We start from the raw sequence: 13,873 nt of genomic DNA on the forward strand, positions 1-13,873 counted from the left end.
AGTTTAAAAGCAAAATAAAAGCTATCAGTAAAATGAGGCTTTAAAAAAATCCTATCAATAGTATCATGCCAAAAGCTAAGCATATATCATATTAAAAATTCAATATTTTCAATTTTAGAATTTACCTCTAAGCCATAAATCCTCACTAAGAGATCCTGCCAAAGCACTTGCACCCAGGTCACCAATGAGCGTGCTGCAGTTCAGAGTGATGCGCCTCAAACCAGCCATACAGTCAAGATCAGGTCTCCTGGGCTTCCCTGGTGGCGCAGTGGTGGAGAATCTGCCTGCCAATGCAGGGGACACGGGTTCGAGCCCTGGTCTGGGAAGATCCCACATGCCGTGGAGCAACTAGGCCCGTGAGCCACAATTACTGAGCCTGCACGTCTGGAGCCTGTGCTCCGCAACAAGAGAGGCCGCGAGAGTGAGAGGCCCGCGCACCGTGATGAAGAGTGGCCCCCGCTTGCCACAACTAGAGAAAGCCCTCGTACAGAAACGAAGACCCAACACAGCCATAAATAAATAAATAAATAAATAAACCCCCCCCCCAAAAAAAAAGTTAAAAAAAAAAAAAAAAAAAAAAGATCAGGTCTCCTGGAATGAAGACTCTCAGCCCAGGTTTCTTCATGCCTTCTGGTAGTCTGATACTTCAAAGACTTAATGGGATGAAATTACGATGCTTGAATAAGGAAACAGGGTGTGCCTACTGAGTATGGCTTATTATGTCAGAGATTTACACACACACATATCAAGCATATATGCCAGGAGAATCAACCTGAGAAATTAAAGTCAGTTCTGGTTTATGAGTCCAGTGACCCAGATTCTAGTCGGTCAGTGATTAGATTCCAGCCACTGGATGGCCTGCTTTTGAACAGTTATGTAAAGTTGGACAACTCAATTACAGTCTATGAATTATTTTCCTTATCTTCTAAGTCAGGGAACTGGTTCTAAATTCTATCATTGCTGAGGCTCTAAATTTCATCATTCTGTCCTCCAATGGTCTCCAAACACCTGACTGGGCAACCCATAAGAAAACTTTTTAATATGCATCTTATTTTTTAACAAATTATATACACGAAGTTCTATACATATAATGTATGTACATTATAAACTACACAGATATTTTTTAAATGATACAAAGCTAAATAGGTTCTAATATTTTCTTTTCCTAACTCCTAAGGCATTATTTTATCTATTTTTAAAAAATATTTATTTATTTGTTTATTTGTTTGTTTGGTTGTGCCGGGTCTTTAGTTGCAGCATGCCGGATCTTTTAGTTGTGGCATGTGGTCTCTTAGTTACAGCAGGCATGTGGGATCTAGTTCCTTGAGCAGGGATCGAACCCAGGCCCCCTGCATTGGGAGCGCAGAGTCTTGACTGCTGGACCGCCAGGGAAGTCCCAGGCATTATTTTAAAAACTATATTTACAAAATGGATCTCACATGCTACCTAGGGTATGCACACAAACTTTAGAGGCCTGGACTATGCAGAGCCAGTTTGATGTGCCTTGGGAAAATAATGGTTTGACATTTAAGCACAAGTACTGTCTTAAAGACATTCAATTCTTTATATTCATAAAATAAATTTTGGTAACAGGGAACACTGACTGTAAATGAAAAAAGTCTTATTACATTCTGGAAAAAATAAAAGACTCAAAGTGCCTTTGATACTCTAAAAGGAAAATCATTCGTGTCATTTTTCTATTAACAATAACTTTTAAAAGCTCCAAGCAGAAATAACACCAATCACTTACACAGTGCTTCGTATGTGCCAGGCACTATTTATACAAATGAGTTCATTTAAACCTCATAATGAGGCATAGACGTTAAGTGATTTGCCCACGGTCAAATGCTATGAAAAGGGAGAAAGGGAATTTGAACCTAGGCCATTTGGCTTCGGCACCCAAGTTCTTGACTGTTTTCTACCCCAGGGGTTAATGGACTTGCCCTGTAGAGGCTCAAAGAATTTTTCAATTTTTCAAATCTAAATTTAAACATTTCCAGCTTTCTGGGCTTTACAGTTTCTGGTGTAACTACTCTGCCCCACTGGTGTAGGGTGAAAGTAGCCACAACTACCATGTAAACAATGGGTGCGACTATGTTCTAAAAACACTTTCTTTACAAAACCAGGCGACGGGCTGGATCTAGCCCACCAGCCATAGTTTACCTACCCCTGATCCGCACCATCAAACTATTCAAAAGGCTTCATGTCAAATTATTAAATAACTTTAGGCCTAAATACAGTCATTGTAACCAAAGTAAAGTTAAGGCATTATTTTAAAAACTGTATTTACAAATTGCTGATGTAGTGATTTTTATGACTTTATAAACTACAGCAGCTAATAAACACTTGATTCATTTAAGTCTTGAAGACTATAATGGCATACTTTCTTCACAGTATCACAATCAAAGTTTTCAGTAACTAAAAATACGTAAAAGTATTATTATGTATTATATATTAAATCGCTTATTTCTAAAATTAAGTGGACTATCTTTACTAAATGGTAGAATCCCAAACTGAAAACTGGTCATATTCTTTCAAAAAAAAGAAAGCTGCACTCACATGTATTAAAAGACAAAAATTAACCGCCATCTGTATCAATATGTTAATGTGCTTCAATCACATGTTTTCATGGAAGTTTAAACATAAAATCACCTTTAAGATCTTGACCATGTGATCTGCTCCCTGCCATTTCAGATTATAGCCCGTGAAGTCTACTGTCTTAAGAGTGATAGAGTTCCTTATACCTTGACAAATAACTGAAAGGAAAAAAAAAGTCACACACACAATAAGATGAAGAGCCGATACATTTGTCAGTCTTAACTTATTTGCTTTTCTTAGGTCAATTGGAGGTTTATAGCCACATTCTTAAAATCATTAACTACAATCTTCCCAAACAGGTAATTGACGAACAGATGCATTCTAAAACTTGTCAGTAACAAAGTGTTATTCCACTTTACAGCAAGAGTTTAATTCTATTTAGAGACTAAAACTGAATACACTGAATACTGGAAACTTTATTCCCAACCACTCAGTAAAGTACTACGTACCTTTTGAGACATAGGAAAAAAAAGAAAAACCTAAAAAGCATAAGACTCTTCCTATTTTCATTTCCAATGATACATCCCAACCTTGATGATCAATCAGCAATTTAAATGTCAACTATAAACCCAGTATGTTATGAGGTGCTATGCAGTATAGTAGAGCAATATGAGAGAGAGGACCTCAAACCCTCTGTTCCCTCAAATTGAAAGGCAGGCTTCCTGACCCCTCCAGGCCACTACTGGACACAGGGAACACACACTAATGTTTCAGGACCCCAACCAACAGTCACCTGCTTTGTGATTACTTCCATGACACACCCCCACTAACACCACCGACTTTGCTGCTCCTACGGGACATTACATATATTTCCTTTCTTAACACATACCACAGTGCATTATAATTATGATTGCAGATAGATGTTCTAACAATTTAAAGAGAATGATGACTTTTTTGCTCTTTACATCTTGCTATTTCCCTTCTCATAATATTTCTTGAAAAGAAACCATAAAAATATAAACAAACACAAAAAACAGAAAATATACAAAATGTGTGCTTTGCAGCTTAACACAAACTTAAGTAAAATTAGTTCTGAAATTATCCAGCATGACAAACTTCCATGGTACAAATGAGAATGGACCAAGCTTTGAGCAGGTACAGGAGACAATCCAGGCATGAACACCACCAAGAAAAGGTAGACAGGAAGTAACATGGTGTGTAGGAAATCACAAGACCAGTCTGATGGGAAGAGACTTAAACAAGACTGAAACTCACTTCCTAAACCTCCATCTCCAATTGGACAATTCGCAAGACACAGGTGCCCCAAAGTGGCCGATTTATTCAATCCCTTTAATGGAGAGGAACAGTTTAAAATTTTACCCGTTTAGTTTGCCACAAAAGCAACTATCAAATGTTGGCAGGACACAATGAAGGCTTACCTTTGTTAATGTAGTTTAGTCTCTCTCTCTCAGAACTAGCCCATTTAGCTCCAGGTTCCTTAGCGCACCCGACGCACTTACACAGCATTTAAGAGCTTTACACAACTGGAAGGTCACATCTTTATTTCTTATTGCAGGAACACAACTTCTGGAAACTTTCACTCTGTCAGAACCTAAAGCAAAATTATTGTAAAATGAGTGATTTAAACTATACATTTTATCACCGTTAAAAAGCATCTAAAAAGAAAAAAAAGCATCTGCTCTGTGCTAAGGATTAGAAACGACTCCTGCCCTTAAAGCCTCATTAAGGAGGGACATGTATAAACTCAAATTTTCAATCACATGAGATAAAGAACCATAAGCTTTATGCACAGAGGTTCCTATGGAGGCAAAAAGTTATATCTAAGTGACGGCTTCATGATAACCCTGAAGTACAATCGAGAAAGACGAGGCTATGCAGAGTTGGAGGAGGAGGTGCATTAACTGCGGAGGGAGCACCTGTGCAAAGACACTCAAGCCTGACACCTGCTGGGCACTGTAAATACTGCAGGTGGGGATAACTAAACGCCAGGGGTCCAAGTGTGAGAAGGGACTCTGTGAAAATAGAGATGTTGGTCGAATCAAGCCTGGGAGACAGCATGGCTTGTATCCCACAGGTGATGAGCCCTGGGGCTACCACTGGCTGAGTAAAGGTGCCTCCGCTGATTAGAAAAAGGTGCCCCGCTGCTGCAGGAACAATTAGATAAAGGGAGTGATCACAAAAAGCTCTCCTTCCTCAGGGCCAAAGAGCCCCAGGAGGCTTGGCAGAGCACAGTTCAGACTACACGCCTCTGTGCAGAGCACACGCAGGCCGGCTAATATGCACTAACTCTGTGTGGGCAAGCCATTAGCAGCATTATTTTAGGCGTATCTTTTCATGTTAGAAGATCACTCAACCTGAGTAGGCAGATGAACTTAGAGGAACTGAGTCCAGGGGCCGTGAAACCACCCAGGAGCTTCTGCCATAGTCCAGGCAAAATGTACTGTGAATGAAGAAGCAAATTTAGGAGGAGGCCAATATCTACAAGCTAGACCCACTGGATGAAAGACATAAAGAAAGTTCAGTGAAGGAACTCTGAAGAGAATGGGCTCTGCAATAAAGGTTTCTTACAATCAATATAAAATATTAGGCAAAATTAAGTACAGTGGCCTTTAAGGTCCCTTCCAGCTCTAATTTCTTTTGATTTCTAACTTATTACTCTGGTTAAGTAAAGTCCCTTCAGAGATACAGAACAGTTCCTACACCTGAATGGGATGCAAAGAATAATCTGACTTCTCTTCACCAGGGGATGAGTTGAACTGTCCTTGCAGAAGAGGTAACACATGGCAAGAACCCCAGATCCTACAAAAGGGCCAGGCACATGATAAGTTTCAGCTTTTTGAAAACAAATGAACAATCATTTCCTCTCCTAGATCTTCACACCCTTTCTCTGCTGGCTACTTTCTTTCAGCTTATAAACATCCTCAATATACCCATTTAAAAAGCCCTCAGACCTGTGATTCTTTGGATCTTCTTGTGGGTAACCTAAGTCTCTCCCATGCCGTCAAACACCTGTCCTCCCAAAAAGCCCAGATCTGTACCTTGGGCCCAGACCTGTCTACCAGGCCCCTCTAAAGCACTGAAGATGAAGTAAGATCCTCTCCCGCCCCCCGCCAATCTCTTCGTACTGTGCTCTGTATCTCACAAAAAGATGCAGCTGTAAACTGTCACCCACACTTGCTGCCCTCCCTTTTCTAACTGGTCACCAGGCCCCACCCATTCCATCTCGGATCTGCAAAATCCAGTCCAACCTTTTATTAACTTAAGTGGGACCCTTAGATTACAATTCACCCTGCACCCAATCAAGTGCCTTCCACATGGAGGTCCGACTGAGTCTCTAAACCAGAAGTCCATCTCACTGTTCTTTAGGGTTTCCCACAGCCTTCAGGATAAACATCTAAACTTATGACAGGACAAACAAGGCCCCTTTCTGTTGGGCCCCACTAGGTTTCCAGTATCAACTCTCTTTTCTTTCCCAAACCCGGAGTTCCACTCGTGTACCTTAGTTTTGCCATATTTTCTTATATTTCTCAAACTTTGACACACACTGCTCCCTCCTGCCACCCCAGGAGCTTCTACATATCCTTAGAAAGGATGGCACCTCCTCCAAGAAGCCTACCCTGAACTTTCCCTTCCAAGATTCTGTGCTCTGCAAAGGGGAAAGGTGGGGGGGAGGGATACATTAGGAGTTTGGGATTAACATATACACACGACTCTATATAAAATAGATAATCAACAAGGACCTACTGCATAGCACAAGGAACTCTACTCCATATCCTGTAACAACCTGTATGGGAAACGAATCTGAAAAAGAATGGATATATGTATAACGGAATCACTTTGAATCACTTTGCTGTACACCTGAAACTAACACAATATTGTAAATCAACTATCCTCCAATATACAATGAAAATTAAATTAAAAAAACAGAAGATTCTGTGCTCTGTAGCACCAGATCTCACTTCTTCCAGAGCACTGACTACTGTGCTTGTGTTTACCTGCCGCCCAGTAGGAGGGGAGATTACCTAGGGCAGAAGCATCGTCTCCAGCAGCCCTTGGTTCTGACAACTCATTCAAGTGCCAGGATTCTTTACACACATAACCTGCTTAATTAATTCTAAGAACCCACAGAAAGAGTGGTTTTTCATGTCATTTTACAAGTGTGGGGATTGCAGTTCAAAAGTAACCTGCCCAGGCCACAGAGAGCATAAGCCCTGGGATTCAAACCCTAAGCTGCCTTCACACCGGTGCTCTTTCCACTATATGATACGACTATTGAGAAAAACGTTTTTTTTCCCTGAGCCCTGTTTTAATGGAAAGGAAATGAATATGGGATCTATCCATTTCCTAAATGCTTTGGCGTGTACCAGGCAAAGTCGTTCAACAGACCAGGTAACATCTGTGGAACAAGTAACGATGCTCCAAACTGCGCTAAGTGTTCTACATTGTAGAGTCTACAAGCATTAACAGAATGCGACCTTGTAACCGCCACAGAGAGTGAGTCCTGTTCAGCCCATGCTACAGATGAGAACACTGAGACCTAGAAGCCTTAAGGCGCTCGGCCGGGGTCACCGAGCCGGCAGGAGTCCTAGGCCGCTCGCCCCATCTAGTGCACGCACACCCGGGCACTGGGCACCGGTTCTAGTGCCCACCTCCACCTTGCACCATCTAAAACCCCGCTTCGCAGCGCCCACACGAGAGCCCCTGGAAGTGGAAACTACAAACCCGTCTCGCCAAGCCGTGGCTGGAAGAAGCTCTGGATACAGATCGGGAGCAGAGGGTGCTTATGGGCGGCGCCCAGTCCACCCCGCGGAGGCGGTCGGCGTTGAAGTCCAGCAGGCCCTCCCGCAGGGAGGCGCGCACGGCGGGCAGAGGCACCGAATCCTGCAATGCGCACAGGTCCTCACAGTGCCAGAAAAAGTCGGCCGCGCTGTTGCGGCGCAGCTTCACTGAGTGATTACGGGCCGAGCACGGCCTCGGGGACGCTGGCTGCAGACAAGATGCCCACACACGCCTGGAGGCCCCGGCTGGCGTCCCCGCCCCTTGGGCGGCCACCGCAGTCCAGGGAGTCATAATCAAGAGCAAAATGGTAAAAGTCCTGCATTCCTCTTCTTCTTGCCTTATTTTTAAACCGGCATCGCTGGCGTCAGGCACTCCGGTAACTGGGTCCGGCGGACCGGGAATTGGGTTCATTTGCCTCGGCGTTATCTGCCTGCCATCTGCTTCCTGAAATGCAAACAGCTACACGGGGTGATTTGCTACAAGAGAGGGCAGGGAGCTTAAGCACCAGATGCAGGATGACATTTACATAGGCAGCTAGGGAGTGATAGGAACAGAATGTAATTTAGCTCTGTGAAAGATACATCTAGTTACTTACTCTACAGATTAGTAACAGTTTAAATAAAACTAGGATCGATTAACCCTTTCAGGCCAGTTTATGTGTCTTCTCTAGCCTGTTCACTGTCCCCTTTACTTTCCTTATTTTCAGGAGAGGAAAAACTTCATTTCTATTTTTGCTCCAATACTATTATGCTTAGTGAAATAAGTCAAACAGAGAAAGACAAATACGGTATGTTATCACTCGTATGTGGAATCTAAAAAATAAAGAATAAATGTAACAGAAAGGAAATGAACTCACAGATGTAGACATCAAAGCAGTGGTTACCAGTGGGTAGAGGAAAGGGGGGAGGGGCAAGATGGGGGAGGGGAGGGGATTAAGAGGCACAAACTACTATGCTTTAAATAAATAAGCTATAAGGATAGCCAATGTTTCCTAATAACTTTAAATGGAGTATAATCTATAAAAATATTGAATCACTGTGTTCTAATATATTGTTATTACAGTATAATACTGCAAATCCACTATACTTCAATTTAAAAAATGATCACCACAGTATGTCTAGTTAACATCCATTACCATACATGGTAGAAATCTTTTTTTCTTGTGATGAGGACTTTTAAGATCTACTCTCTTAGCAACTTTTAAATATGCAATACGATATTATTAACTATAGTCACATCCCCAGGACTTATTTTATAACTGCCAGTTTGTACATATTGACCACCTTTACCCATTTCACCCCACCCTCCACCCCCTGCCTCTGGTAACCACCAGTCTATGTATCTATGAGCTTTTTTAAAAATTCCATATAAAGTGAGATCATACAGGATTTTTCTTTCTCGGTCTGACATATTTTACCTAGCATAACGCCCTCATGGTCCATTCATGTCACAAATGGCAGGATTTGATTCTTTCTCATGGCTGAATTATATATATATATATATATATATATATATATAAATAATTTGGCATATATATATGCCTAATGTCTTTTATCCATTTATCCATCGATGAACACAGGGATTTCCAAGTCTTGGCTATTGTAAATAATGCTGCAATGAATATGGGGGTACAGATTTCATTTTGAATTAGAGTTTCTGTTTCCTTCATACAAATACCAAGTCGTGGAATTGCTGGATCGTATGATAGTCCTATTTTTAAGTTTTTGAGGACCTCCATACTGTTTTCCATAGTGGCTGCAACAATTTACATTCCTACCAACAGTGCACAAGGCTTCCCTTTTCTCCACACCCTTGCCAACACTTGTTAGTTCCTGTCTTTGATATTAGTCATTCTAACAGGTATGAGGTGACATCTCTTTGTGGTTTGATTTGCATTTCTCTGCTGATTAGTGATTTTAGGTGTCTTTTTAATTATCTGCTGTCCATCTCTGTATCTTCTTGGTAAAAATGTCTATTCAGACTCTCTGCCCATTTCTTAGTAGGATGTTTTTTCTTTTTTTTTTTGTATGAGTTCTTCATATAATTTGAATACTAACCCCTTACAGGATATATGATATGTAAAAATTTTCCCCCATTCGGTAGGTTGCCTTTTCATTTTGTTGTTGGTTTCCTTTGTTGTGCTTTGTAGTTGGATATAGCCCCACTTGTTTATTTTTGCTTTTGTTGCCTTTACTTGGATCAACGTCTTTGCATAAGTTCTGGAAACAACTCTTTCATAGTTTCCATGGATCGTTTGTAGGGGAGAGGGTGAGTTGAGATGAACTACTAGTGAAAGGAGGGTCAGTGGGTCGAACTATAGCCTCTGTTACTGTAGGTGGCCTCAAGGCCACAACTGATAGTCATTGTCTCCCTCCTGTGCTATCCATTCTCAAGTCCCCTCATCCTTGGATAATAACTCTGCTAAAATGGATGGCTTAGTTGGTGGGGTGACCCTCACCCTCGTCCCTGAGTGAGTGTTCTGAGCCCTGGTCGTCATTTCTTTCTCAAACCATGGCTGCTGTACTTGACCATTTACTGTGTACTTGACCATTTACTGTGTACTTGACCATTTACTGTCGAAATTGGGAAAGGCAGTACCAAGAAATACCCCACAGACTTCTGTTTTTAATCAATCATTTTCCAATTAAAAATTTTTTTCTTCCCACAGACGTTTTTATCACCCCAAAAGGAAACTCTGTACTCATTAAGAAGATACTACTTCGCTCTCTCTGCCAGGCCCTGGAGACCACCAATCTGCTTTCTTTCTCTATCGATTTACTTATTCTGGAAATTTCAGATAAATGGAATCATGCAATGTGTGACCTTTGTGTCTGGCATCTTTCACTTAGCATGATGTTTGCGAGTCATCCACACTGTAATATGTAGTAGTATTTCATTTCTTAAAAAAATGTTTTTGGCCATGTAATTGTTTGATATTTAATTGTTCCATTCCTTTTTATGACTGAATTACTATTCCACTGTAGGTATATACTACAATTTGTTTATTCATTCATCCATTGATGGACATTTGGGTTATTTCCATGATTTTTCTGTTGTGAATAGTGCTGCTATAAACATGTGTGTACGCAGATTTGTTTGAGTGTTTGTTTTTAATGATTTAAGAGTGGAATTGCTGAGTCATACGGTAATTCTATGTTTCTCCCAAAATACACACCCCAAGAAACTTCCTGAAAGTCTGTCCTTGTCTCAGAATCAGCTTTTCAGGAAACATGACGTGCAACAGTATGGACAGTGTCCCACGAGAGCTTATTTGTGATGCCTGGGGGTCTGGAGTTGGAAAGGGCTTCCCTTAGGAAGTGGCAGCTAAACTTAGGGCAAATTCAATGTTTTTTCCTTCCTTCCTTCCTTTCTTCCCTCCTTCTTTCCTTCAGAGGGATGACATACATGTTTTACACAGTATATCCTTTTAAAACTTTAGTATTTGAACCCTGAACTTATTCATAACACAAATAAATGATAATTTTAAGCAGGGTATTAGGGCTCAAATTATTAATATCATAGAACCATTATAGTGACAACATGGATTGGAAACAATTTATTAGGAAAAAATATGGAAACTTTTTATAACAATTTTGACAAAAAAAGAAGTTGACAAATCAGAGTGTATAGAGAGAATCTTGGTTATTTGGGAAATTGTATCGTAAAATGGATGGGCTCCACAAACTCTTCCATTTACTTGAAGAAAAGAGTGCTAAGTCAGTTTGGGCTGCTGTCACAAAGTACCATAAACGGGGCGGGGTGGGGGCTTGTAAACAACAAAAATGTATTTCTCAGTCCTGGAGGCTGGAAGTCTGAGATCTAGGTGCCGGGATCATCGCCTTCTGGTGAGGACTCTCTTCCGGGTTGCAGACTGTCCACTTCTCATTGTGTCCTCACAGGGCAGAGAGCAGAGAGAAAAAGCCAGCTCTCTCATGACTCTCACAAGGGTAAGAATCTCATCATGAGGGCTCCATCCCGATGACCTCATCAAATCCTAATCACCTCCCAAAAGACCCACCTTCTAATAGCATCACATTGGAGGTAGGGTGTCAACATGTGAACGCTGGGGGGACCCAAATATTCAGTCTATAACAAGTACTAACGGGGAAATGAGAGCTTCTCTTGAGGATGTTAAGGGCTGCTACAAAGATCAACAGTACATGTGTTTCCAGACAGAACTACAATATAGAATATGTTCTACAAGGCGTTCACAGAATAGATTCGTCTTTCTTCCCCAAAACAGTCCTTGGTATCCAGGGACCCATTCCTGGAAATTCACTCTTGCTCAAGGAAATCCATCCTCTCATTAAAAAAAAATCTTATGAAGCTACATGAATGACACAAAGGACTTTTCCCAGCTCTAAGATTCTGTGTGTAAAACCTGTTAGTCTAAATTTACTTCCAAAAGATAGACCCTCTGCGGGGTCTGCTCCTGCGGGGATGGTGGCACCCGCGCTTGTGCCGCAGCCCCCAGGTGTGGCTTCCTCAAGTTTGGAGTGAAGCCCCAGCCCCCTTGGGCTCTGCAGCGCTGCGGTGGGCTCGGGGGATGGAGCACGGTCTCTGGGGTTTCTCAGCAGGAGATGCCGGGGCTGCTGCGCAGGAACCCAGCGGCCCTGGGTGGGGCGCAGACTCGCCAGGCCTGGGTGTCCCTGCTGCGCACGGCTGCGGAGAACAGGGTCCGCAATGAAGCTGTGCCTGGCAAACGGGGACTGTGGGCGGCTCCATCCTCCCCTTCCGTTGGCACAACCCCATCGCAGCCCTCCTTTCCGACAGCAAAGCCTGTGACCTGCGACCGGACAGCTCCACACCCTCATGCCCTGGTGCTCGCCCCACGCCGGTAACAGGCACAACCCCTGGGCCGGTCTCTCTGGACTGCTAGAGCGGGACGGCTTCTTCGGCGCGACTGTCACCCACCCCGAGCCCAGGGGCCGGCAGGGAGGTCTGAGGGCCGCTCGGGCCTGGGCGGGGCGGAGGCAGAGGCTTCGCGGCTGGGCCGGCCCCCCTCGCCGCCTCCTGCCTCTGCGCCCCGGCCCGGGCTTCCCGTGGCCCCGTCTCCTTCCCACCCCCGTCGCGCCTCTTGCCACCCGGGCCGCGGGCTCCACCCGGAGCAGCACCGTGTCACGAGGGGGCGGGAGGGCGCCCGCCCTCGGGGCTTCCCTGACACTTACCGGCTGTTCGGCCACGTCCCGGACGGGCAGCGGCAGGTCAGTGGAGCGGAGTCGGCCCGGGTCTCCTCCCCCCGAGGAGGGGCGACCGGCACCGCGCACGAAGCGACTCTGGCGGGAGGGAGACCAGGGCGGAGGGGGTCGGTGGGGAGCTTGACTCGCAGTCACTTCCGAGGGGACGCTGAGCCCCCAGAGCTGGGGGCTGACTGGCCTCAGCACTCCCACGAGGGGGTCGTCAGGAAGGAGGGACCCTGTCCCTGGGGCCCAGGGCACTCCCGGGTCAGGCGGAGTCGCCAAGTGTGTAGGGTGCCGTGGGCAGCTGAGGCACATTTAGCTCAAAGGAAAGTCCCAGCGCATTGCAGAGAGCAGACGAAATAGACGGTGGTGAAAACTCACTGTTGCTAAGAGTTGAAAGGAACCAATAATTCCTTCTGTTTCTCAGGGTGTTCCCTTTGGCTGCTAATGAAATGTATTTCCAAGGAAGGCAGGCATGTGGCTGAAAAGGCCAGCAGTGCCTCGGGGTCACAGTGAGACCCTCCCATCTCGCCCCCCTCGGCCATCCTGTGCTCTGGGAGCAGAGCTCTCAGCCAGAAGTGAAACATAGTAGCTTCCATATCCGGATTCTAAGATTTTCTAAAGCCCTTTAAAGGCCCCCTTCTCTGAGTGGTGCTTGACCTGCTGGTGTTTGGGGCGGGAGGGTGGGCTGGGTGGAGGGTCTGAGCGCCATCCCGAGGGAAGGGCTTTGGAGGCCTGTGTGAGCCTGAGACCAGGGGGCCCAGTGCACGTGTCCGAGGTGAGGCTAGCGCTGACTCCAGCCTGCCAAGCCAGACGTCGCCCTCCTTCTGGACAACCCAGCAAAGCCTGTCGCTCACATTCCTGGCTGTGCTGCTTACACTTGCCCTCTGGGAAGGCCAGCCTGGCAGAGCTCTGTTCCTGCCCTCTGGGCTGCTGGTAACTGAGTACCTAGCCTGGGTGCTGGAGGGGAGGATCCGTAGATGGTGGAGGCCCAGCGCCTGCCCAGGGTGCTGCCCCTCTGCTGAGGGACGCTCGCCCAGCTGGTTAGACCTGTTCGCACCCAACTGCCTACAGTCAGCGCCCAGGCTAGGAATGGCAGCCTCCCCATTTCCTCGGTGTCTTCTAGTTTTGTTCCTCTCTTCTTTTCGCTGCCTTCCTCTCCAAAGAGGCAAGATACTCATCTTCAAGAACCAAAACAGACCATGATTTTCCAGCTAAACTCATGACAGTTCTGCACTTCTGAATGACTAGGTACAAACATTTGCAAGGGTGAGCTCTTGGGTGAGGCGCCAGCCAACTTTTCTAGCTTCATCTCTCTTGTGTGTGGGCACCCCCTGCTGCCCCAGATGCCTTGA

General features: G+C 44.7%; 1 protein-coding gene across 2 annotated transcripts in view; it reads left to right on the top strand.

Annotated features, from left to right (window-relative positions):
• Positions 1 to 13,873, top strand: part of LOC309647598 (uncharacterized protein) — a 96,443-nt gene that overhangs the window by 7,465 nt on the left and 75,105 nt on the right. The window lies entirely within an intron of this gene.

The sequence above is a fragment of the Balaenoptera physalus genome, assembly GCF_965194825.1.
Source record: "Balaenoptera physalus genome assembly, chromosome: 1".
Classification (NCBI taxonomy): Eukaryota; Metazoa; Chordata; class Mammalia; order Artiodactyla; family Balaenopteridae; genus Balaenoptera; species Balaenoptera physalus.